We start from the raw sequence: 24,874 nt of genomic DNA on the forward strand, positions 1-24,874 counted from the left end.
CGGAAGCGAAAAAGAAATAAAAGCAAGGAACACATGCAAATAAGTAAGGAAACCCGGCAGAAAACATAAACAACTGATACACGTCAAAAAACATGAGGAACTAAATATGAAACATAAGCAAGAGAAAAAAAGATGAAAAAAAAAAAAAAAAGGAGTCACAGAACATGCAAACATAGAACAAGGAAATGGAATACAAGTAACTAACTCTGTTAGGAACAAAGGAATATAAAGAAGCAAATAAGAAATAGTATTCGTTAATAAAAAAAAAAATGCTCTGTAAGGATCTCAGAACTACCAAACTGATCACAGCTCCCCGCAACTCCAGGCATCTTCCTCCAGGTGCTCCTCGTCCTTAGTCATCCTATCGTCATTCTCGCTTCAGTCTTGTCACTATACTCTCTGCATATTAACCTGTTCACTTTATTATTGTTTATCATGTCCAAACCATCTTAGGCCTTCTCAACCCCATCATGTAGTCACATACTAAATAAACCAGATGTAGCCCAGCCGAAATAATCTAGCCAAAGTCAACCCAACCTAAGAAACTCATTTCAGCGTAACCTCACCCATCTCAACCCATCTCATCCTAGAAAATCCATACGAACCTAACTCAGAATATAACACGTGCCAGAAAGTCTTGCAATACTCGACAGACATGGCAACACCAACAACCAGCTGCTCCGCTTTCTTTCCAACCAGGAGGAAACAGCTGTTACTATAACACCGAAGGGGGAGAATGGGGAGGAGAGAGAGAGAGGGAAGGAGAAAGTAGACAGGAGGAGAGAAAAGAAAGAGAGGGAACAAGGGAGAGAGAAGAGAGGAAAGAGCAAGAGAAGGGATGATGAGAGAAGGGATAGAAGAGATGAAGCACAGGAGGAAAAAAAAAGAGACATAACTGTGGGAGGCGTCTGCGGCAGGAGATGGAAAGGAAAAGAGAGTTGGGCAAGAGGGAAGAGGAGAGACTAACAGGAGGGAGAAATGGAGGCATGAGAGACGGATGGAGTGTGGGAAAATTTTGGCTAAGGGGAGGTAATGTATGAGAAAGTGATCGACTCAGAAAAGAAGATGTGGGAAGAAAAGAGTGAGAGGATGGGGCAGGTAGGAAGGAAGGAACAGACGCAGGACAGAACCATGAGGGAGAAAATGTGGCCTATAAGGAAACTGGCTCCAAAATTTAACGTGGAAACTGCGGGTCTGGATAAGGTCAGATAAGCAGGATGAAAAAGAAAGCAAACAGGTAAAATGGGGAGAAGGGAAGCGATAAGAAAGAAAGACAATACAGGAAACTGAGAGAGAGAGAGAGAGAGAGAGAGAGAGAGAGAGTTGTGAGTGCAGAGAAAGGTAAGAATGAGTCAGATAATACATATAAGATTGTGTGATGGGTTAGTTTTAGCTAAGAATGGGTAGCTGCGAAAGACTGAGTGAGAGGGGATACGTGAATGTACGATAAGTGCAGCTGAACGAGCAGGAAAGGAATGGTTTGGAATGAATATAAGAATGAATGTGTAAGATTAGGAAAATGACGAAATGAACGAGAGAGGTAGATGGTAAGAAATTAATTATAATGAAAGTGTGTGCCTGAGAGGAATAAAGTGTCAAAGAATAAACAAGGAAAAGCATAGGCAACGCTACGCTGTTGCAACACTTCATCTGACCAAGCACATACCCCCACCTCCCTGCACACCTAACCAAGCTCATAACTGCCCTAACACCCCACCACCACCACCACCACCAAATCTTTTCTTTTAAATATGGGAGTAATGAGAACGCCTTGAGGACACATAGCCTGGGCCCTTCAGATTCCTTGCACAGGTGGCATTGAAATCTCTTTTTTTACTTTTCAGCATTATAAAAGAATACTTAAGACAGCATTCTACCTATCAAAAGGCACCAGCTTGCTATAAGACACATATCTATGTGAAGTTTCATGACTCTATAGCCCCGCGGTGGCTGAGTGGTTAGCATCGCTGACTGCAAAGCTGCCGGCTCGTTACCGCCACGGTTCGAATCCTGGTGCGGGCAGGTGGGGTCACTTAGCTCAGGTGTCCATCCCTGGACTGGTGGGTAAAATGAGTACCAAGGAGAACACCTAGGGGAGGTAACTGTGGTGGCCTGGATGATGCAGTGGCCTTGTATCCCAAGTTATTGGGTGAATAACCCGCTACAGGCTCAAAGGCCTATGTTACGGAGACGAGCACCGCGGCTCAGCGCCTCATAGCGTACGCTTCCACCATAACCTTTTTATAGCGAATACTTTCTGATTTCTGGCCCGGAAACGAAATATCTTTGCCCGGCCAGCTGCCCTGCCACCCAGCTCTATGGACGGACACCTGTTGATCCCAGTGATAACAACACCCTCCTCTGACTTTGTCAGGTGGAGGGTAAAAATGGGAATGAGTGAGTGAGTATGTGAGCGAGCAAACGGGCAATGTGTGATAATTCTTCGACTGGTGGCGGCGTGTAACGAGGGAGAGGAATATCCAGGAATAAAGAGTTTGTGTGTGTGTGTGTGTGTGTGTGTGTTTGTAGTCAATAAATACTTACTTGCTTCCTTACATACTGTGTGTGTGTGAGAGAGAGAGAGAGAGAGAGAGAGAGAGAGAGAGAGAGAGAGAGAGAGAGAAATACTACTGACGGCAGAGCATTGCGACCAAAAAAGGAAAGGGACATGGGAAGAGTGATAATGCATTTCGGTACAGTGCAGGACAACAGACATAAATAAACAGGACGACTTTACAAGAATATCACACAAAATTTCTCCCTCATCAACTTCACTGTGTGTGTGTGTGGGGGGGGGGATAAACAGGAGAGTGTGTCGGCAGGTAAGGCAAACAAGGCATCAAATAGCTGGATGGTTGGTGTGCCAGGGAAAGGACAGACAGTGTACTGGAGGTTGGACTGGGATGGACTGAAGGTGTATAGGCAGGAGAGTGGAATGGGAAGGAGTGAAGGAATATACCCAGGCAGGAGTGGGGTGGAATGGAGTAAAGCAGAAGGGTGGAGTGGGATGGAATGAAGGAATATATGCAGGAGGGTGGAGTGGGATGGAATGAATGGGATGGATTGAATGAAGTAGTGTATGCAATTGGGTAAAGTGGGACGGAATGGGGTATATGCAGAAAGGTGGAGTGGAATGGAATGAAGGAGTGGGATGGAATGAAGCAGTATACTGTATGCAGGAGGAAGGAATATGATGGAAGGAAGGAGTGCAGCTGCGTCAGGATAAACTTTGGAGACATTTTTATAAATGCCACATTTATATAAATGCCACATTTAATAACTGCCACTTTACATGCTGTAATTGATGGATCGGTTCATAAATAGACAGATAGGCGGAAGAAGAAACAAAGAGATGCAAATTTACACACACACACACACACACACACACACACACACACACACACACACACACACACACACACACACACACACACGCTTCCTCCTTCCCTGTCCCAAACTTCACAGCTTGCTACTCTGACCCTCTCCTTCTCAAACTTCTGGAGTAATTTCTCCTCTTACCCTGTCAGCCTCGTCACCAGATGTTAACTCACTCTCTCTCTCTCTCTCTCTCTCTCTCTCTCTCTCCTGCCTGCCTTCTGGTGATGAATCATGCATGTATCTGAGGATTATATTCGCACCTGTGTTGAGGAGAGAGCAATAAGGAAAAAAGAAATGCTGAAACCTAATAATAAAAAACAATGTGTCATGGGATTTAGGAAATATACTGGAAATGCACTTTTTCACACACACACACACACACACACACACACACACACACACACACACACACACACACACACACACACACACACACGTGATAATCCTTGCTCATTAACACACCGTATCAGTGACCTAATTAAATGTTGGAAAGAAAGCAGAATGCTTAAATGTATTAAGTACCTTTGAAGCATGTGAAATTATACCACACAGATACATAATGACACACACACACACAGTTCTTACTAATAGCACTTGTTTTTACTGTATGTTATCCATATATTACTGAGGTGGGGGATAATTAGTACCGGTGAACGCCATGATAACCTTCTCAATCACAATGGCAACCCAACATAAACAATACCAACTGATAACCCTCACAATTACCATGGCAACCCAACATAAACAGGATCTGCTGATTACCCTCACAATCACCATGGCAGCCCCACACAAACAATACCAACTGAAAACCCTCACAATCATCATGGCAGCCCCACATAAACAATACAAACTGATAACCCTCACAATCACCATGGCAGTCCTACATAAACAGGATCTGTTGATAACCCTCACAATCACCATGGGAACCCAACATAAACAATATCAACTGATAACCTTCATAATTACCATGGCAGCCCCACACAAACAATACCAACTGATAACTCTCACAATCATTATGGCAGCCCCACATAATATCTGCTGATAACCCTCACAATCACCATTACAATCCCACATAAACAATACGTGTTGAATGCATACGAATAAATTGTCAACATGGCTAACGATGGCTATCTATTCACCACAAACACATTCATCTTTTATCATTATTTCCTGTCAGTCAGTCATACCTAATTGTAATTCTTTTTTAATTGGGTTCCATTATTTTTGAATTTTAATGTGCGCTCTCAAAGCTGCTATTTATTTTGCTTATAGTTATACAGAGCCCCTTTTATTGGAAGAACCATTTATTTGTGATATTTGAATATGTGGATTTATTGAGTTATTGTTTCTACTATTTGGCCTCTCTCTCCCTCTCTCTCTCTCAGTAGTGTTAAGTGTCCATTGTATGCCAACACGGCACTCCTTGTCTTTCCTTCGGCATTTCACTTCTCCCCGCACGCACACACACACACACACACACACACACACACACACACACACACACACACACACACACACACACACACACACACACACTTAACATATACCTTCAGACAATCAGCTTTCAGTGAACACAAACATCCTCAACCATTCCAGCCTTCAGTTCTGTCCCTGCAATACACCAGCCTCACCCACACTAACACCTGACAACAGATTCCAAGGAAATTGTTGTATAGGGGTCTCTTAATTGTTGCTCACATGTTTAACAAGACGCAGTAGACACCCACACCAACACTTGACATTAGATTCCAAGGACATTGTTATCTGAAGATGTTCTTATTGCTGCACACAGGTTTAACACGAACACCATGACTCTCCAGACCCTCTCTCTCTCTCCTAATGTACCCGGCTTATAAACAACACAGTCCACAACATTTCAAAAAGCCTGTTGCTGTTTACTTTATCCCGCACTCCTTTCTACCATATCTCTCTCTATTGTCGACATTATTTCCCCATTCTTTTGTTTTTCACTATCTCCTATCTCTCCTTTTGATATTCTCTATACTCTTTCCCTTCATTTTTCCAATACCTTCCCGTCTTCGATCCCAATAATCTCACCCGCTATCTTTTCCAGACAAGAAAACAGAACCAACGATGAAAACATTTAAAAGGAATTAGCAAATAAAAGCATCTGTTTTATTTCCAGCCAAATATTCAACCTTCCATCCCCCCCTATCGTCTGCCACCCTCCCCAACGTGCTCTAATGGCGATGTTTATCAACATCTTTTCATATTTTTCCGCATTAATGGAATCACCGGGAGACGGACGCTAATTTTGCCACAGTTGGATTATACCAGATAAATTTATGTGCTAGGGTTATAAATAAAAATGTATTTTAAACTACCGACTCTGGTCCACCCTCGTACTCACCTTTACTTCAGTAATCATACTTACGTTCACCCTTATCCTTAGCCTCACTATCAAACAGCAACAACATTCACTGTGTCGCCAGGGTACAAATATTTTCTGGGGAACGAGTGAATACGAGGTCGTTGGGGTGCCCATCATCCACCCACTCAGTATGGTGATACTCTATTCTTCAGTGACCCTACACTGACTAACAAGCCAAATGATTTCCTGTAAGCCAGGAAGTCATTTAATACACTGGGTGCTAACCTTATTACCAACCAATGCATGTCCCCTATGGGTCAACAAGTGCGTTGGTGGAAGGTTACCGCCCCTCCCCGGAAAAAAAGAAAACTAAAAGAAAAACTAAAAAGTCAAACAAAATGCCTCGGACCAGGACTGACCAACACAAACAAGGGTCGTACGAAGGAAATGGTTCGTATTTCAACATGGAATGGGAGGTGTGCGAATAATGACGTGAAAGAGAGAGAGAGAGAGAGAGAGAGAGAGAGAGAGAGAGAGAGAGAGATTGTCCATGTGCTTGAGGATGCAAAAGTGGACATATGTGGACTGACTTAGACTAAATGGGGATGTGAGCGTTTTAGATAGTGGGAGAATGATTTGGGTATATGTGCGGGAGTAGGTGAGAATGAAAGGGAAAAAGAGGGTTTATGTATTATGAGCAAGAAATTGACGGAGAATATAGGAGAGTATGGATCAGCTGGTCCAAGGATTGTGTGGGTAAGACTGAGAATCGGAATACAAGTTCGGGCGATTGTGTGTATATGAGCGCCGACGGAAGACCGTGCAAGCAAAGTGAAAGAAGAGATCTGGGCAAATGTGGAAGCGTGCATGGACAAGTTTGAGAGGAGTGAGAGAGTGTTTGTGATTGGTCATGTGAATGAAAAAGTAGGGATTGTGAGGGTGGATGGAGTAGTTGGTGTTTTTTTTTTTTTTTTAAATGTGTCCGACTTCTGGGCATAGGCTTCACAGCCTGCTATCAAGGCCCAGCAGTCCTCCTACATACCATACACCTCTACATGTCACCACTTCCGCGCTAACACCCAACGTCCATATTGAATACATGCTAGGGCTGTCTCATACAGGACTGGTGTATTGGTATTAGCGGGGGTATTTTTACGACATGTCGGCGGGTCTTCTGGTAGATCAGTAAAGCCTGATTTAATGAAATTCAAATCCTTACACTGTTCCCTGCCCCAGCCGGGATTCGAACTTGGGTCCATCAGGACTGCAGGCCACCTCTCTACCGACTGAGCCACTGCCTGCTGAGGTAGATGAGAATAGTAATGCTCTAGTGGACATTTGTGCGTGGAGGAGGTTGGTGACGACCAATACACTCTTTAAGCACAAAACGATCCACAGGCGAGTGATGAGAAGGGTGGGTGGTGTACAGAATAAAAGGAAGGCAATGATTGATTATGTGTGTGTGGATGGGAGAATGAGAAGATATGTGCTGGGTGCAAGAGTATACAGAGGTTTGGAGGATGGACTTTCTGTCCATTTGGTGGTGGTGAAAGTCAAAGTACAATGCTCTGGATGAATAGAAAGAGAGTAGGGCTCATGGCCTTTGGTTCCTTCTTCCTCGCATTAAAAAAAAAAAGAAAAAAAGAAGCTAGTCCATACAAAAAGCGAGGAAAGGTAGGAAAATGATGAAGAAGAGGGAGACTATGAGAGAGAAGTGGAGAAGAAATTAGGTTAATATGATTTGGAGCATATGGGGGAGGTGGAAAGTGTGTGCAACTTATTCGCAATAGAAATATGTGAAGCATGTGAAGTGATGTGTGGGGTGAAGAGAACACGAAATGGGATACAAGGAAAAACATGATGGATTGAAGAGAAACAAGCTGTGGTGAAAAAGAATAAGACATATAGTGAGTGGATGGGAAGTTGAGAGACGGAATAGAGAGTTATATGAAGACAGGAAGAGAGAGGTGAAAAGATTAGTAAGAGAATGAAGAGAATGGATGAGGAATTTGGAAAGAATTGAAGTGTAAAGTGGAGGGAATGTAAAAAAAATGTCGTGGAAGGAGGCAAAGAGAGTTAGATAGGGTGATAAAGAGGGTAGTAGGGGAGTGAAAGATAAAAATAGTAAATTGATAGTGGAGAAGGAAGAAAAAGTGAAGAGATGGAAAGAACACTTTAAGAAAGTGTTAAACATAGAGATTGAAAGTAATGAGAGTACAAGTGGCTGGGGAATGGCTTGGAGAAGTAGGGAAATGAGAAGGGAGGAAGAGAAAGGTCGGATGGAAGTAGTGGAAACAATGAAGAAAGTCAAAATGTAGATAGCTTCAGGAATTAATGGGATTTGTGGTGAAATGCTAAAGCACGGAGGAGCGATAGTAAAAGAATGGATGTGGAAGATGTGCAGGTTTGCCTAAGGATAAGCTAGAATCCCGAATGATTGAAAGGTAGGGATAATTATTCCTCTGTACAAAAGAAAGGAGGAAAATGAAGTGTGTGGCAGTTATACAGGCATTTGTTTTCTTAGTATAATAAGAATAGTATATAGTAGGATACTTGCTGACAGAGCTAGAATAACAAAAGAATTACTTGGAGAAGAACAGGGAAGTTTTAGGAATTGAAGAGGTTGTGTGGATCAGATATCCATCGTAAGGTGTTCAGTGGAAAGGTCTCAAGAGAAGGGAAAGAAGTTGTATGCAGCCTTCGTGGATTTGGAGAACGCATATAACAGAGTGAATCGACGTGGAATGTAGAAAATATTAAAAAAAAAAAATGGGAAGCTGCTGAATCCCGTGGAGAGTATGCATGAGGGCGCTAAGGCTGCAGTGAGAGTGGGTGGTGAACTGGGAGAATTTTTCTGTCTGAATGTTGGACTGAAAAGGGAATGCGTCATGTCTCCATGGTTGTTCAGTCTTTATATGGATGGGGTTATGAAAGAGATACAAGGTAGGTCAGTGGATGTTCGAGTGGCCCTAACGAGAGAAGGCAGCGTCTGTAAACTTCCTGTTCTGTTGTATAATACTGTGTTTTTAAGTGAAGATGAAGGGGAACAGCAAGGCTTGGTGAATGAGTTTGGGAGACTGTGTAAGAAACAGAATATAAGGTGAATGTAAGGAGGAGTAAAGTTGTGATTTTTGAGAGAAATGAAGTCACTGAATGAACAGTGAGGTTGGATGATGAGGAAATGGAAAATGTGAGTGCGTTTAAGTACTTGGGTAATGTGATGAGTAAGGATGGAAGTTTATAGGATGAAGTGCTAGAAAGGGTACAACGAGGAAAGAAAGGTTGCTGTTCTTTGAAAGCAGTGATACGGAACAGGGAAGTGAGCATGGAAATTAAGAAGTCGCTACATTATAGTATTGTGATACCAACTCTAACGTATGGGAGCGAAGCTCGGACCTTGCCGGGAGGACGCAAGTCAAGAATGAGAGCAGCTGAATAGAGTTATTTGAACGGAACATGTGGCATTACATGGAATGACAGACTGACAAATGAGGAAGTGGAGGAGCATTGTGGTGTGGATATGGATGTGACAGAAAGTGTCAGGAGAAATACACTGAGGAAGTTTGGCCACGTGGTGATGATGAAGTGAGAGACTAACAAGAAGAATGTATGTGAGTGAGGTGGAGGGGGAGGAGAGGGAGGGGGGGGGACCTAGGATGAGATGGTAGGATGGAGTGCAAAGGTAGCCTATATGAGAGAGAGGGGAGTGAACTGGGGGAGGGCACCGAAATGACGGGAGGCAGAGTGGCATGGAGGCAATTTGTTTATGGCCACCTCTTACGGGATGAAAGCGTCTGGCAATAGTTAGAGAGAGAGAGAGAGCATATAAAGCAGCTGGGATCACCTTCGTGTGTGGAGACTGGTCACTACTCCAGCAAAATAATGTGGTGCTGGCTTCAGGACCCGCAAAACATGACCTGAACATGCATAGCAGAACTGCCTGCCCATGTCAGGGATTTGCAAGTCCGCACCTACGATTTATTTATTCTTTAATTCATTATCAGTAGTTTACTATCACCGCTATCACTATCACTCTCACCACCACCATACCTACCCGTCTACACATCCACTCACACACACAAACACACATTCCTTTCCCCTGGCCGTGTTAAAAGGTCATGGCAGAAACAACACCATCTTGTTCCTCCTCTGCCTGGCTAAGTTTGCGTGTCACACAATCGGCCACCAGCCGAAAATGTATGCTGTAAAAGCGTTTTTCTTTTTTTTGTCTTTCTTTGCTCTTTTATTACTTGTGAGAAAATAGTTACAGCTAAAAATGATATAATGATTACTGACATAAGTGGAGAGAGAGAGAGAGAGAGAGAGAGAGAGAGAGAGAGAGAGAGAGAGAGAGAGAGAGAGAGAGAGAGAATAGTTAAACAATAAAATTTCCAAAATATATAGGAAGGTTTATAAATGACAAAAATAAAAATAAGACTACCAATATTTAACATCGAATATCCCTATCACAAAAACAATTAGGCTACACCATCAACGAACAGAGGCAAGACCATGAAGGGATTAAATTCTGTAACGATATCTGTTTACGTTATTGATCCTTCTGTAAGATTATTCTCTTATATTTACGTAGTCAAAGTAATCTTTAATTTTTCTTTATTGTGGTTACGTTCACTTCCAAAAATTCGTTTGCACTATTCTCAACTTCTCATAATTCTTCCTCTTTAATACTCATCATTCATATATTTATATTATCAGTTCCTCTCAAAAAGATACTCTCTCTCTCTCTCTGTCTCTCTCTCTCTCTTTGTCACACACACACACACACACACAGTTTACAAATCTCGTATCTCTTACCCCTTTCTCATACTCAGTTCTCCCCACCTTCAGTCTATCAATCTCCATTTTTCATATTTGCACCCTCCATTTAACTCCTTTTTCTCCTTCCCCGGCTGTCTCATCCTTTCACCCACACATTTTAGTTTCCAGGTCATATCAAAAGGTCAGGTGAGGATCAGACATTGTGTTCTCCCAGTGTCAATCTTGTCATTCCCCACAGATGCCAAAACCAGACAAAAATGTGTGTGACTCAGATGTTTTTCCTTCTGGTATGTCCTAGCACTTTTGATCAGTAAGGCAAGATACTTCCAACCTAAATGGGTACTGAGAGAGAGAGAGAGAGAGAGAGAGAGAGAGAGAGAGAGAGAGACTGGCCATTACCACTGCAGATGTATTCTCTAAGCTCATTTTGGTGTTATCATGCTACACAGAGCCACGCTGAAAGCCAGGAGCAGAGTAGAAGAGGAGAGAGGTGAGGTGAGGAGACAAGAAAGAGGGAAGAAGAGACAAGGCAAAATAGCGGAGGAGGAGGTAGAGGAGCTGAGTATGAGGGAAGGGAGAAGAGTGAAGGGTGCTGGAGGGAGAAATCAGGGAATATGGAAGGCAAGAAAAGGATAGACACTGATCAATGGAGGAATGAAGAGTAATTGTCTATCTATCTATCTATCTATCTATTGCGTTTCTTATTATCTGTGTGTGTGTGTGTGTGTGTGTGTGTGTGTGTGTGTGTGTGTGTGTACTAATGTTTGTTCTATCACTCTACTTTTTTTCGTTTTTATTATTTATTCCAAATCAATTAAACTTGATATCCATTTTCTTCTTTTTGTATTATTCTCTTACCCGAAATAGTTTACAGTTAGTTCTCTCTCTCTCTCTCTCTCTCTCTCTCTCTCTCTCTCTGTATGTCTGTCTATCTGTCTGTCTGTCTTTCTCTAATAGGTCTGCCTCCAAGGGGTCAAAGGAAAGTGCGAGAGAGGGGGACAAAAAGTGAGAGAAGAGAGGGTAGGGACGATAGAAGAGGGAATGAACATGAGGGAATATGAGATAAAGTAAGTGAATTGGAATAAAACTTATGGGACGTGTGGGAAGGAATGAAAAGAAAAAAGAAAGCAATTATAGAAATAAAGAAATATTATGTGAAACAGAATTAGAGAGAATGGAGACATGAGGGTGATAATGACCTTGGAGAGTAAGAGAGAGAGGGAACAGAGAAAACATAGCATGAAAAGGCAAGAGAACGTGGGAATTATAAACACAACCACCTAATGAGCCAATAAATTTAGCAAAAGATATATTAATCCAACTATTTTCGGGATGAGAGAAAATAATATCGAATGATACTTTAAAACGAAAAACTGAAATTAAGGTATAAAACTCATGAAAAAAAATAAGTATAAATTTAATCAAAGTCTAGATTACCCAGTTTAAAACTTATGCCTAATTATTAAAATCATCCACTTTGTTCTGAAGCACTGTGAATGGACAAAAAAGTCAGTAAAAAATATAAAGAAAAGGAATATTTGAAGTGTGTGTGTGTGTGTGTGTGTGTGTGTGTGTGAGAGAGAGAGAGAGAGAGAGAGAGAGAGAGAGAGAGAGAGAGAGAGAGAGAGAGAGAGAGAGAGAGAGAGAGAGAGAGAGAGAGAGAGAGAGAGAGAGAATATACAGGAAGGTAACTAAAGACAAGTCTAAAAAGGAATATAGAACCAATGAGGAAGAAAATTAAGAATGAACGGCAGTCACGAAAGGTGTACTACAGGAAGAAAGACCTGAAATTTGAGACAGGAAGTGAGGAAGTGGGAAAATGTGAGACGGAAAGTATAGCAATAGAACTAAAATTGAAAGTCGGTGACAAAGACGTATCGATATGCAAGATAACTGGCAAGAAAGAGAGATGAGGGATTAAAACAGTATTTGGAGAAAATGTTGTGCAAGAAAGACAATGTGAAATGAGGATGAATAAATGTGGGACGTGAGCCTAGTAAGAATAATGCAGTAATAAAAAAGCCGTATGAGGCGGGAACAAGAACTCTGTGGCAGGGAGTGAGATGGCAGGAAAAGAAAAGCCATTGTGGCAAAAAAATTTACGTGAGGCGGTGACCTTTCCTAACCTTTAGTATTCCTTTCCATTACAAACTACTGTACAGATGCCCCTCTCTCTCTCTCTCTCTCTCTCTCTCTCTCTCTCTCTCACACACACACACACACACACACACACACACACACACACACACACACACACACACACACACACCATTTCACCTATACTGCCCTCATTATCTATCTATAATAAGGTTTTATCTTCAGTCCTTTATTATTCTCTGGTCCTTGAATTAGCACAAACTGCGTACTTAATTCACCTTCACCTTGAGACAAATATTCTTTCCCCGGGATAATATTACTTAATGGAACACTTGAGTCTTGAGATTATGTGGCTGATATTCATGAAAATATATTGTTACGACACCTGCTATTAGACGGTGGAAGCAGGAAAAGGAGACGGGAAGGAGGGAAAACACATCTGCTATAAGAATGTTGAAACAGGAAAAGGAGGCAGGAATGAGGGCAAATACAGCTGCTATAAGAAGGTGGAGGCAGGATAAGGAGAAGGAGGAGGAAGGGAAAGACACCTGCTATAAGATGGCGTAGGCAGGATAAAGAGGAGGAGAAGGATGAGGAAGGGAAAGACACCTGCTATAAGATGGTGGAGGCAGGAAAAGGAGGAGGAGGAGGAAGGGAAAGACATCTGTTATAAGAAGATGGACACAGGAAAAAAAAAAAGGCGGTATGGAAAGAAAAGACAACTGCTATAAGACGGTGGAAGCAGGAAAAGGAAGAGGGAAGGAACGGAAATACAATGGCAGAAGACGGTAGAAGAAGGAAAGGGAGGAGGGAAGGAACAGAGAGAAAGACGAGGAGAATAAAGTGGAAAAAGGACGTTAGAAAATAAGGCAAAAAAAAAAAAAAAGACTGAAACACGGGAAGAAAGTTAGCAAAATGAAGAAGAGAACGTACAACATGACAGGAATAATGAATACGGGAAATAGGAAGGAGGAAAGGCAAAAAGTAGACGAAGAAGAAGAAGAAGAAGAAGATGATGATGAAGAAGAAGAGGAAGAAGAAGAAGAAGGAGAGAGAGAGAGAGAGAGAGAGAGAGACAGACAGACAGACAGACAGACAGACAGAGAAACTTTTAAGTTTGGGAACATTATAATTTCTAAGGAATATGAACCGAGCATAACCGGAGCCAAGCCTTATGGTTCTGAATGAAGGTAACTATACTTCAGTAAAAAGAAAGATCACAGTTCCCGTAAAGAGAAGGCTTTATCATTTCCTGCCCACCCGTCCTGCCAACTATAACTCTGCAAAAAGATTACAATTCTTTCCTAAGGAACAAGTTGTCCGGGAAAGCTCGAAGTTGTGTCTTTTTTAGTCAACAAATGATGAGTGTGCAAACAACCAACTTCCTTTAGCTTTTTAACTCAAGAAATCAGCAAAAGAGGCCGGTGTAATGGAAGTGAGGGACTGAGCAAAAGAAAGAGGAAGGTACAGTAAGAAGAGTGGAGGGCGTCGAGAGAGAGAAATTTGTATATGCAGAAGGGACAATTGATTCAAGTCCTCTCTGTACAGGCGATGCTTGGTATTATAAAAGTATAAAATTATAGATTAATGTCACTTATAAACGGTTATCATGATTTGTTCTTCTTCATAATATATCCACCAGCATCTAATTATCCTCCAGTTCTTATGTTCTCCCGTACTCTTACCCTTCTTGTTGTTCGTTCACTGATGCGCTTTTCCAATTCCACTCTTCTCATCTTTCACACTTTCTTCCTTTCCATTCTTTCGTTCATCCTTCTCCTTTACATTGACCTTATCTTCCTTCTTTCCTTCATTTCCTTTCTTTTCATCATTCATTTTCTTATGCATAAATCTTCCTTCATCCCCCACGTCGTTTTCGTAATCTAGGTTCAATAGCTTGTCCTCCCTACCTCCCTTCCTCCCACCGTTCACACAACTCCTCTTCCCCTCCACACAACAACTCTCTCTCTCCTCCTCCAAAAACACGGCCTTTTCAAGGATATATAAACAAGGTAAGGGATGGGTTGAGAGCCAGGAGGGTTAGGTGTGGCAGGGAGGTTTTGAAAGTGAGTGAGTTGGATAAAAGAGAGAAAAAGACAGAGTATCAGGAGAAATTGAAAGATGAGTGGAACGCAGTGAAAGATCGGGAAAATGGCAGTGTGGAGGAGGAATGGCAGTTGTTTAAGAGTGCTGTGGTGGGGCATGCAGAAGACGTGTGTGGTGTGAGACGTGTGGGTGGTGGTGTAAGAAAAGGAAGTGAATGGTGGTCCGAGGAAGTAAGTATGGCTGTGGCTGAGAAGAGACGTGCATATGAAGTGTGGCTGCAGAGGAAGGATGAGATGTCATATGAAAGGTATAAGGAAAAGAGGAATAGGGCGAGAAGGGCTGTGCATGATGCTAAAGTGGCAGCAGATGAGATGTGGGGTAGGCGGCAGACAGAGAATTTTCAACAGAATAAGAAAACGTTTTGGAAGGAGGTGAAAAGGGTGCAAAAGGGAGAGTCTGGGAAGGAAGAACGAGTAAAAACAGAGGATGGAAGGATGTTAATTGAGATGGATGCAGTAAGGAAGAGATGGGCGAGTATTTTGAAAGATTGTTAAATGTAGAGGAGGAAAGGGTGGCTGAGATTGTGGCGGATAGAATGGTGCAAGGAATAAATGTGTTGGGAGAGTTGAATGATTCTTTGATCACGAAGGAGGAAGTGGAGAAGGCAGTAAAGGAGATGAAGATAGGGAAAGCTGCAGGTATGGATGGGTGTGCTGTGGAATGCCTGAAGGATGGTGGAGTGACTATTGTTGACTGGTTAGTAAGATTGTTGAATGTGTGCTTTGTGAAAGGTATGGTGCCAATTGACTGGGCGAGTGCTTGTGTGGTCCCGCTGTATAAAGGCAAGGGTGATAAGTATGAATGTGCTAGCTTTAGAGGTATAAGTCTGTTGAGTGTTGTAGGTAAGGTGTATGGTAGAGTGTTAATTATGAGAGAGAGGGTACAGAGGGAGTGATTGGTGATGAGCAGTGTGGCTTTAGGAGAGGGAGGGGATGCGTGGATCAGGTGTTTGCTGTGAGACAAGTGTGTGAAAAATATTTAGCGAAAGGTAAGGATGTGTTTTGGGCATTTATGGATTTAGAGAAAGCGTATGATAGAATTGATAGGGAGGCTTTGTGGACTGTTTTAAGATTGTATGGACTTGATGGTATCTTACTAAAAGGGATGAAAAGTTTTTACGTAAATAGTAGAGTGTGTGTAAGAGTGGGAAATGCTGTGAGTGATTGGTTTCCCGTGAGAGTGAGGCTGCGACAGGGATGTGTGATGTCGCCATGGTTGTTTAATATTTACATGGATGGTGTTGTGAGGGAGGTGAATGCAAGAGTTTTAGGTGGAGGTCTGAGTCTGGTGAATGTTGATGGTGGAAAGTGGAATCTGAAGCAGCTGCTGTTTGCAGATGATACTGCACTGGTGACTGATTCAGAGGAGAGATTGAGACAGTTGGTAGAGGAGTTTGGAAGGGTGTGTGAAAGGAGGAAATTGAAAGTAAATGAGAATAAGAGTAAAGTGATGAAGTGTACGAGGTTAGTAGATGGTAGGGGGATGAATATAGTTTTGAATGGCGAGTTGCTTGAGGAGGTAGAGTGTTTTAAATATCTAGGGTCACATGTTGCTGTGGATGGAAGAATAGATGCAGAAGTGAAGTTTAGAATAAATAAAGTAGGAAAGGTGCTGGGAGGAACGAAAAAAGTGTTTAGATGTCGTTTGCTTAGAATGGATGTAAAGAGAAGGCTGTATGAGGGAGTTGTGGTACCGACTGCGTTATATGGGGCCGAAACATGGAATATGGGTGTAGCAGAGAGGAAAAGTTTGAATGTAATGGAGATGAGGTGTCTGAGGAGTATGTGTGGAGTTACGCATATGGATCAAGTGCGAAATGATGAAGTGCGAAGAAGAACTGGAGTTGTTCGGGAGATGGCTGGTAAAGTTGACCAGAGAGTGTTGCGATGGTTTGGGCATATGGAGAGAATGGATAATGAGCGACTGGTGAAAAAGATAACTAGATCTGATGTGAGAGGTGTAAGGCTGAGAGGAAGACCACGAATAGGATGGATGGACAGTGTGAAGAGAGCACTGGATGCGAGAGGGATGTGTGTTGAGCAAGGAAGAGTGGCTGTGCGTGACAGAAATAAATGGAGAGAAATTGTGAATGAATATGTGATGACGCAGCCCTGAGGGGATATTCTCCCGCATTTGGTCTGATCAGCTTTCAGGTCAGGTGCGGGTAAGGGAATGGGTCTGTTATGATGTGGCAGGGGTAAACCAGCTCTGCTGTCGGGCCCTGCTGCGGATGTCACTGATTGCATTGTGCAGTTGACCCTTGCGCGGTGTGGTGCGGTGAGGATCTGTCCCTTCTCCCCTTTGGGGCTAAGATGTGAATGAATGTGTCTGAATGGATGAGTAAATGGGGAGTGTGTCGTCCTGTCTCGGCTACCTCCCTTTCCTTGGGGGAAGCAGCCTTGGTATATAGATAGATAGATTCATTACGAATAACATTTCCGAATCACACAGAAAAAAAAAAAAAAAAAAAGTAATGACCGTTGATAACATTCCAGGTTCTTCACTCCTGCCCAGCAAACTGCCTTAACACAAACAACCAGTAGAACCTATTACCAAACAGTGTTCGTTTCGTTACGCCTCCTTAATAAGGGTTCCAACATGCATGCATGCGCCGGCCTTGGTCACCTAATGGCGGCTTTCCACGCTGTTCGATCTCAGGCAGCCTCCTTATTCAGTACCTTATCTTTAGGGTCATTTTTTTTTTTCGGTCTGCCTCTCGCAGTCCTACCTCCGACTTTGATGTGCCAAATTTAAAGCCTTGTACAACGGAACGTACAGTCCCGTATGACACAATGTACAGTCACTCATAAAAGAAAAGACCCCCCCTGCGTTAGAGGCAATATACCTCGGGGTATTCAGTGTTGGTAACAGTGTATTTGACGTCAGCCATATGGAGGGATGAGGAGGGGTGTTTGAGAGGAGGGCGGAGTTAATCTACACGAAACACTGCTTCAATCCACATTTCGAGTCAAACATACATTATATCTGACTTGTTATCAAGGCATATGTATGTAACCCATCACATTTGAAAAAAGTTTATCATTAGCTGAATAAAATCGTCAGCCGGGGGCAAGAATAAGATGCAAATGAAACCCCCGGCCTCAAGGGTTAAATGAATGGGCTCGACACATTTAGAATGAACTTTGAATGAACTTCCCTCAAACGCAGCTTCACACCGCCACACCTGACGTCATTTACAGTGTTACCAGGACCGATATCATATTAGTTGAAAGGTGTCTTGGCCGGGGGGGTCGTTTCTTTTATGAGTGACTGTACAATATAGTTCCGTATGGCACATAGTTCCGTACGACACAAAGTATTCTATAATTCCGTGGGACACAAGTTATACTATAGTTCCGTATGACAGTAAAGATGGATCAATACTCTGAAATTATATCATTGTACATCAAAGTGAACATTAATTCCAGCTCGGTACAAAATGTTGTCTGGTACAGTGTCCAGTTCAACACAATAGTTGCTTGATTCCAGTGTGTTTGGATAACATCTTATTTTTAATACCCATTGTGTACCTCAGCTTTAAACAATAAACTGTGACTTCAAACACTGGCAATGTTGCTAGTATCTCCGAAGCGAAATTGCCTGCAAAGACCTGTAACGTTGAAAAGTACAGCCATCTTTAACTATGTTAAAATCTTACAACATAACATGTGAAATTTTAAGAGTGCTTCCCCACCCCAACACAAACAAAGCAGTGAAGTTTACCAGCTACCAAGGACCACCACGAAAAATTATTATTATTATTATTTTTTTTTTTATAATATAAAACCACCCATATCCACGTAAGAATGTAAGGAAACACACTGTATCTGAACGGCTTTTTCTTGGGCTCAACAGTCAGCATCTCATCAAAGTAAGGGGACTTTCTTTAGCTATCTATCTATCTATCTATCTATCTATTGCCAGACACCACAATCCCGCAAAGGGTGGCCATTTGACACTGAGTTAGTTGTTTTACAGGGAGGGGCACCAACCCTCCACCAACCCACTTGTTGACACATAGGGAGCACGTATGGTTTGGTTATATGGTTACCATCCAGCGTTGTAAATGGTTTCTTGACTTACAGGAAACCATTTGGCTTGTCACTCAATGTAAAGCCACCTGTAAAGGAAAGAAAAGGAATAAGAAGTGACAGGAAAGATAGGAGAAATAGGAAGAGAAAACGTCACGAAACATAAACACACTTAAAGTATTTCATGAACATTTTCCCCATCATCAGCAGACAAACAGACTAACTTATCACATTTAACAAACAAACCAACTTACCGTAGCTACACGCGTTGTTAAAGGAAAGAAAACCTGCGATATTTCAAGTATTATCTCCACGCACCAACGACTACACACAATAAACTACGAATCATGTGCTGCCTGAAAATGAGAACTAAAGTTGAACCACCACCATCATCATCAACATCATTGGGACCTCCATTCCCATCCTAGGGCAGAGTGAGGAGTAGCAATGTCCAGACAGCCCAATTTGCCCAGTCCAATGGGCCACGCTTCCATTCACTTATCATTCAAGCCCCCGGAATCCTGGCTCTATTGGATACGCCAAAGACATTCACCACGTTCTGTAGCTTCACATAACCGTATTGACAGAGTCAGTCCTGACGCTGCCATGTTAAAAAGGGGTGCCAAAAATCCCTGACCATGCACTTCTCACAAAATTCATCCAGAGAGCTCGATCTTCTGTCAGTTCCCTAGCCTCACTGACTTCCAAACCTCTCTTCCTCACACATTCATCCACCATATCTATCCACCTTCTCCTTGGCCTACCTCGCCTCCTCCCTCCTTCAAATTCGCTCAGATATGTCTTTTTCACCACTCAATTGTTATCCATTCTCTCCACATGACCATACCATCTCAGTACACTCTCTTCAATTCTGGTGTCCACCGAATTCCTCACTCCGCATCTTTCACAAATCACATTATTTCGTATCCTATCCACCCTCTGTACACCACATACATTCCTCAGCAGTCCCATCTCCACTGCTCTTACTCTTGACTTTTCATGCCACACCATAGTCTCACATCCATATGTTAAAGTTGGCACTAACACTCCTTCATGTAAGCCTCGTGCAGCTGCAACACTCAAGCCTCTGTTTCTCATCAAGGCCTTCATTGCACCAGCTACTTTACTTCTTTGTGTCACTCTACTTTCAACTTCTTTTGCACATTTTCCTCTCTTTTCTACCACTGTACCCAGGTATTTGAACTCTCTCACCAATTCCAGTCTCTCTCCATTCACTGTTACAAAGCACTGGGAGTCACCTTCTCTCTCAATAACCATCACTTTACTCTTTTCTACATTTACTCTTAAGGCACGACGCTTACAGACATCTGCAAAACTCTGCACTAGCCTACCAAGTTCTTGTCCGGTACTTGCAAGCAGTACTGCATCGTCAGCATACAACAAATTTGAGATATTCCATCCATCATCATTCATTACCAATGCCATCCCACTCTCCATTACTCATGTTTTTACTTCTCTCATCACCCCATCCATATATATATATATATATATATATATATATATATATATATATATATATATATATATATATATATATATATTGAACAACCATAGGGACATCACACAACCTTGCCGCACGCCCACACTGATCGTGAACCATTCACTTAGATGCCCATTAACCCTTATACATGCTTCACTACTATCATAAAAACTTTTGACGGCACCTAGCAGCTTGCCCTTCTACACCGTACATGCGCAAAACTTTCCACAATCCTTCTCTGTCCACTTTGTCATATGCTTTTTCCAGATCCATGACTTCCATAAACACCTTATGGTCCTTCTCACAAGCCTTCTGTACTATCTGTCTCACTGCAAATATTTGGTCCACACATCCTCTGCCACTTCTAAGGCCACCCTATTCATCACTCACTAGGACTTCTGACATCTCTCTTACTTTCTCTATAAGAATTCTTCCATATACCTTCCCTACCACACTCAGTAAGCTTATGCCCCGATAGTTCTTGTACTCACTTCGCTCACTTTTATTTTTGTACAGGGCTACAATCGCAGCCTTTTTCCATTCAGCAGGCACAGTTTCACTCATCCATGCCTTCTTTCATATCTCCAACAAGCACTTCATTCCATTCTCTTCACTACACTTAAGCATCTCTGGATAAACCTCATCAACCCCAGCTGCTTTTCCATTTTTCAGCCGCTTCACAGCACTCTTCACCTGTGCGAGTGTCACGTCTCCTGGTACTGCATTCCTTCTCCGCACACCCCAAAACCAATAATTTTTACAGCTGCTCTGCTCTTTCTATTCCCATTCATCAGGCTTTCAAAATATTCTTTCCATCTGGTTCTTACTTCATCTCCATAGGTTAATAATCTACCACCTGCATCCTTCATACCATCACATTTCTTTCCGCTTTCATATCTACATTTCCGCACCTCTTTCCAGAATAATTTTCTATTTTCAGAGTAGTTCACATTCATTTTTCTTCCTAGATCCTCATTTACCTCCTTCTTTTTTCTCTTCACTAGTCTCTTTACGTGCTTCTTGCTCTCAACATATTCAGTGCTTATTTTGACTGAACCCCTGTTCTATAAGCACTTTAGCCATTTCTTCCTCTTTTTCTTCACCGCTTTCTTTATCTCCTCATCCCACCATACCGTACCTTTCTTCTTTGTTGTTACTCCTTGCCACACCACACACTGCTTTAGCATTCCTAACTAAGCAATCCCTATATGCATTCCACAGTCTGTCCAGATCCATTTCATTCAAATTCAATAATTCAAACTCCTCCTCTACTTTGGTCCTGTGATCATCTGCCATTTCTTTGATCCTCAGCTTCTCAACTTTCAGTCTTTCACCCTGAGTGCTCCTCTCTCTCCTGATCCATCTCACTCCTCTCGGCTTGATCTTGCGTACCACAATCATATGATCTGACAGACCTCCACATCATCCTCTCACAGCCCTCGTATCAGCAGCCATTCCCATCATCAACCTCTTTACGAGTACGTAATCAATCAGGCTTCTTTCAACACGATCTCCGTTCCCTCTATACCATGTATATTTATGTGCATCTCTGTGTTTGAAATACTAGTTACAAATGCACAACTTCCTCTCCTGACACATATCCTTTAGTCTCTTCCCATTATCATTTTCTCCTGGTACTCCATAACAACCCATTATGTCATCCTCAGGACCAGCGCCTACTTTTCCGTTCATATCCCCCATCACAAGCACTTTATAGCTCCTGGGCATTTCTTCCACTACTTCACCCAGTTCATTCTCAAACCTGTCTTTCTCTCTCTCACTCCTGTTCTCACACGGTGCAAATGCTACAATCACTGCCACTTTCACCTTCTCAAACTTGAACTTGACATACATACACCTCGAGCTGACACATTTGTAGTCTCTCATTCCACTCTGCCACACCTCATTCATCAAAAAGCAACTCCTTCCTTGCATCTTCCTCGCCCATTCATTCTTGATCTTACACATTCCACACCCTCCCACTCCTCCACTTCGCTCCCTTTCATCTTTGTTTCACACAACGCCATCACGGCATATCCCGCACTCTTGAACACATTCACCATTTCCACCCTCTTGCTCTCCTCATTCACACGCCTCACATTCCACATGGCCACGCTAGTCTGCTCATTTGGTTGGGTCCCTGGGCAGGTATTGGGCCCTCCGAGGATCTCTGAAACGACTGCCATGATTAAGTGATTTTGGATAGGGTAATCTGGGGGACACTTAACCCTGACAGAAACCCCGGTTATATGGTTACCATCCAGCGTAGTAAATGGTTTTCTGGGTACAGGAAACCATTTGGCTTGTCACTCAGTGTAGAAATCATATGGCATCTCTACACTGAGTGAGTAGACTTTTGTACACTGCTGAAACTAATTAGGCATAGAACCTCTCTTATCTTGAACACTGAACTTTAAGAAGAGAACTTTGATTACTGTGCTAGTCACGAACTTCTGTGGAGTGGATGCATGACCATAGTGGTATCCCATTCAGGATTTTAAAAAATAAATAAAATTAACAATAAGGGGGGGGGGGCAAAAATTAGATGACCTACATATTGAAAGGAGTTCATGTTTCACAATTTCCAAAAATAGTGAGAGGCCACTGTATACCTTTTCCTGATCTACACATCACACATATATGCATGATCAAATCGTACATTATTTTTATAAAAAGGGTCTTAGTGAATTATGACAAAGACAAACAGTGTGCTATAGAGACTGACTCACTAATTACAAGATCGTGGCAGTTTAAGAACGGCCACTGACAAAAGATGAATCACTAACAAAAAATAATACCTGGTATACATACTAACGTAAACTCTTTCAGAGTGGCGTATCAAAACCCACCAACCTCCAATATCACAAAATTTCAACGCGATATATATTAAGACAAAACATGAGTTCTGCACAGCGTTTGTGAAAGAAAATTGGTATGAAAGTATGGTGTTAGGTTTAATGAAGTGAGGGTAAGAAAAGGTGACTGGTGAAGTAAGGGTGAGAAGATGAGGGAGGAAAAGGTGAGTGGTGAAGAGAACTTGAAGTATGAGATAAGAAAAGGTGAATTGAAAGGTGAGGCGAAGTAGGAGGCTGACATGAGCTGATGCAGACAATTGGAGAGGTGTAGTGAGGAAGAGAAGAAAAACAGAACTGATATGAGAGACGGAGGCGATATGAAGTGAGAAGTGAAGTGAGGTGAGCGGCAAAGATGAGCTGATGATACTGTGAGCTGATAAGAGGCAATTAAGTGAAGTTTTGATACTTCATGACAAATCCAGACTGGAATCATTTAATACCATACCATCTATCACTCTGCTTTAACTCATTATAATCTGTTTATCCTAATCTTCAAAACATCACCTACTTTGCTCCGTTTAATTCCAGTTTAATTAAGTGGAATTAGAGTTTTCAATAGCAGCTAAGGTAATTAACTACGCCATTCAGCAGGTAAAACGAATGCTGATTTGAAATGAATGAAATGAGGTTGTCTAAACCTGCCGCTCTATCAACGTGTTCTTTTAACTTAATTGTCCTGGAATAATTCCAATAACGAAAGAGCATGAAATATACGCCAAATGGACAGTAATTACAAAATATCTGCTTCGTGATAATTATATGAGTCCTTTTTAAATAAATCTGTGTTCGGTATTCTTTCCAATGGTGATATGTATTCGCATTATGCCTGATTAATTATACATGGGAAGAACGGTGTGGGCAAAATTGTACGGGAAGGAGGAGGGGGGGGGGGGAACATGGACATGATGGCTTGTATTATGGAGTAAAAAGGTTACTGTTTATTACATACATAAACTCTGCATCAGCTAAAAATACACACACACACACACACACACACACACACACACACACACACACACACACACACACACACACAGCAGACTAAGTGTGAGAAATCCGATTGAAGTTGGCGGGCGGCTGGCTCACTAGGCGCTGGAGGAGTGAGTATATATGGACGGGAAGTCGGAAGGGAGAATACCAAACAGACGGCGGAGCGATTGCCGATGAGCAAGGGGATTTTGCCGTATCTCAACAGGTATGTTGTGTCATCAATTGTGATAATGTAGGAAAAAAATGTAATAGTGGTGCTAGATATACGGGTTGTGAGAGGGGGGGGGAGTGAAACGGGTGGAAATTGTTTTGCAGGAGTTTTCAGTAGCAGTGGTGGACGGAGTTGTGGAGCCGCATGCACCACCAAGGCAAGCCAAGCCCGGGCCTCCAGAGCCGGGGTGTGGTTTTTGTGGGGCGGAGCAGGGGCGGCTGGCACTCCCGGGCTGGTTATATTGTTGGGATAGGAGTATCAGGCGTGGATTGCAGTGGCAGCGGTGGGAAGTGAGGGGGGCCGTGTATCCTTGGAGGCGCCAGATGTGGGGGTGGTTATAGTACTTCCTGGGACAGGAAGGTGAGGACTACAGGTGTCAATACCACTCAAAGTGTTCTTTTAGTGACCAAGTGTTATTGTGCTACGAGACTGCGGGGGAGGACCTGGCGAGCGACAGTGTTACCAAAAAAGTGTCTATTCATTTCTTAAGGATTGTCTATTTTGTACTGTATCTAAGAAGTCTGTTTTTTTTTTTTCCTGTTTTTCTGTAAGGAAACAGGAAACACTGTCACTCTTGTACTGAGATAACTAATG

The sequence above is a fragment of the Coenobita brevimanus genome, chromosome 17 (assembly GCF_032717465.1).
Source record: "Coenobita brevimanus isolate Jiangsu-jjx chromosome 17, ASM3271746v2, whole genome shotgun sequence".
Taxonomy (NCBI): Eukaryota; Metazoa; Arthropoda; class Malacostraca; order Decapoda; family Coenobitidae; genus Coenobita; species Coenobita brevimanus.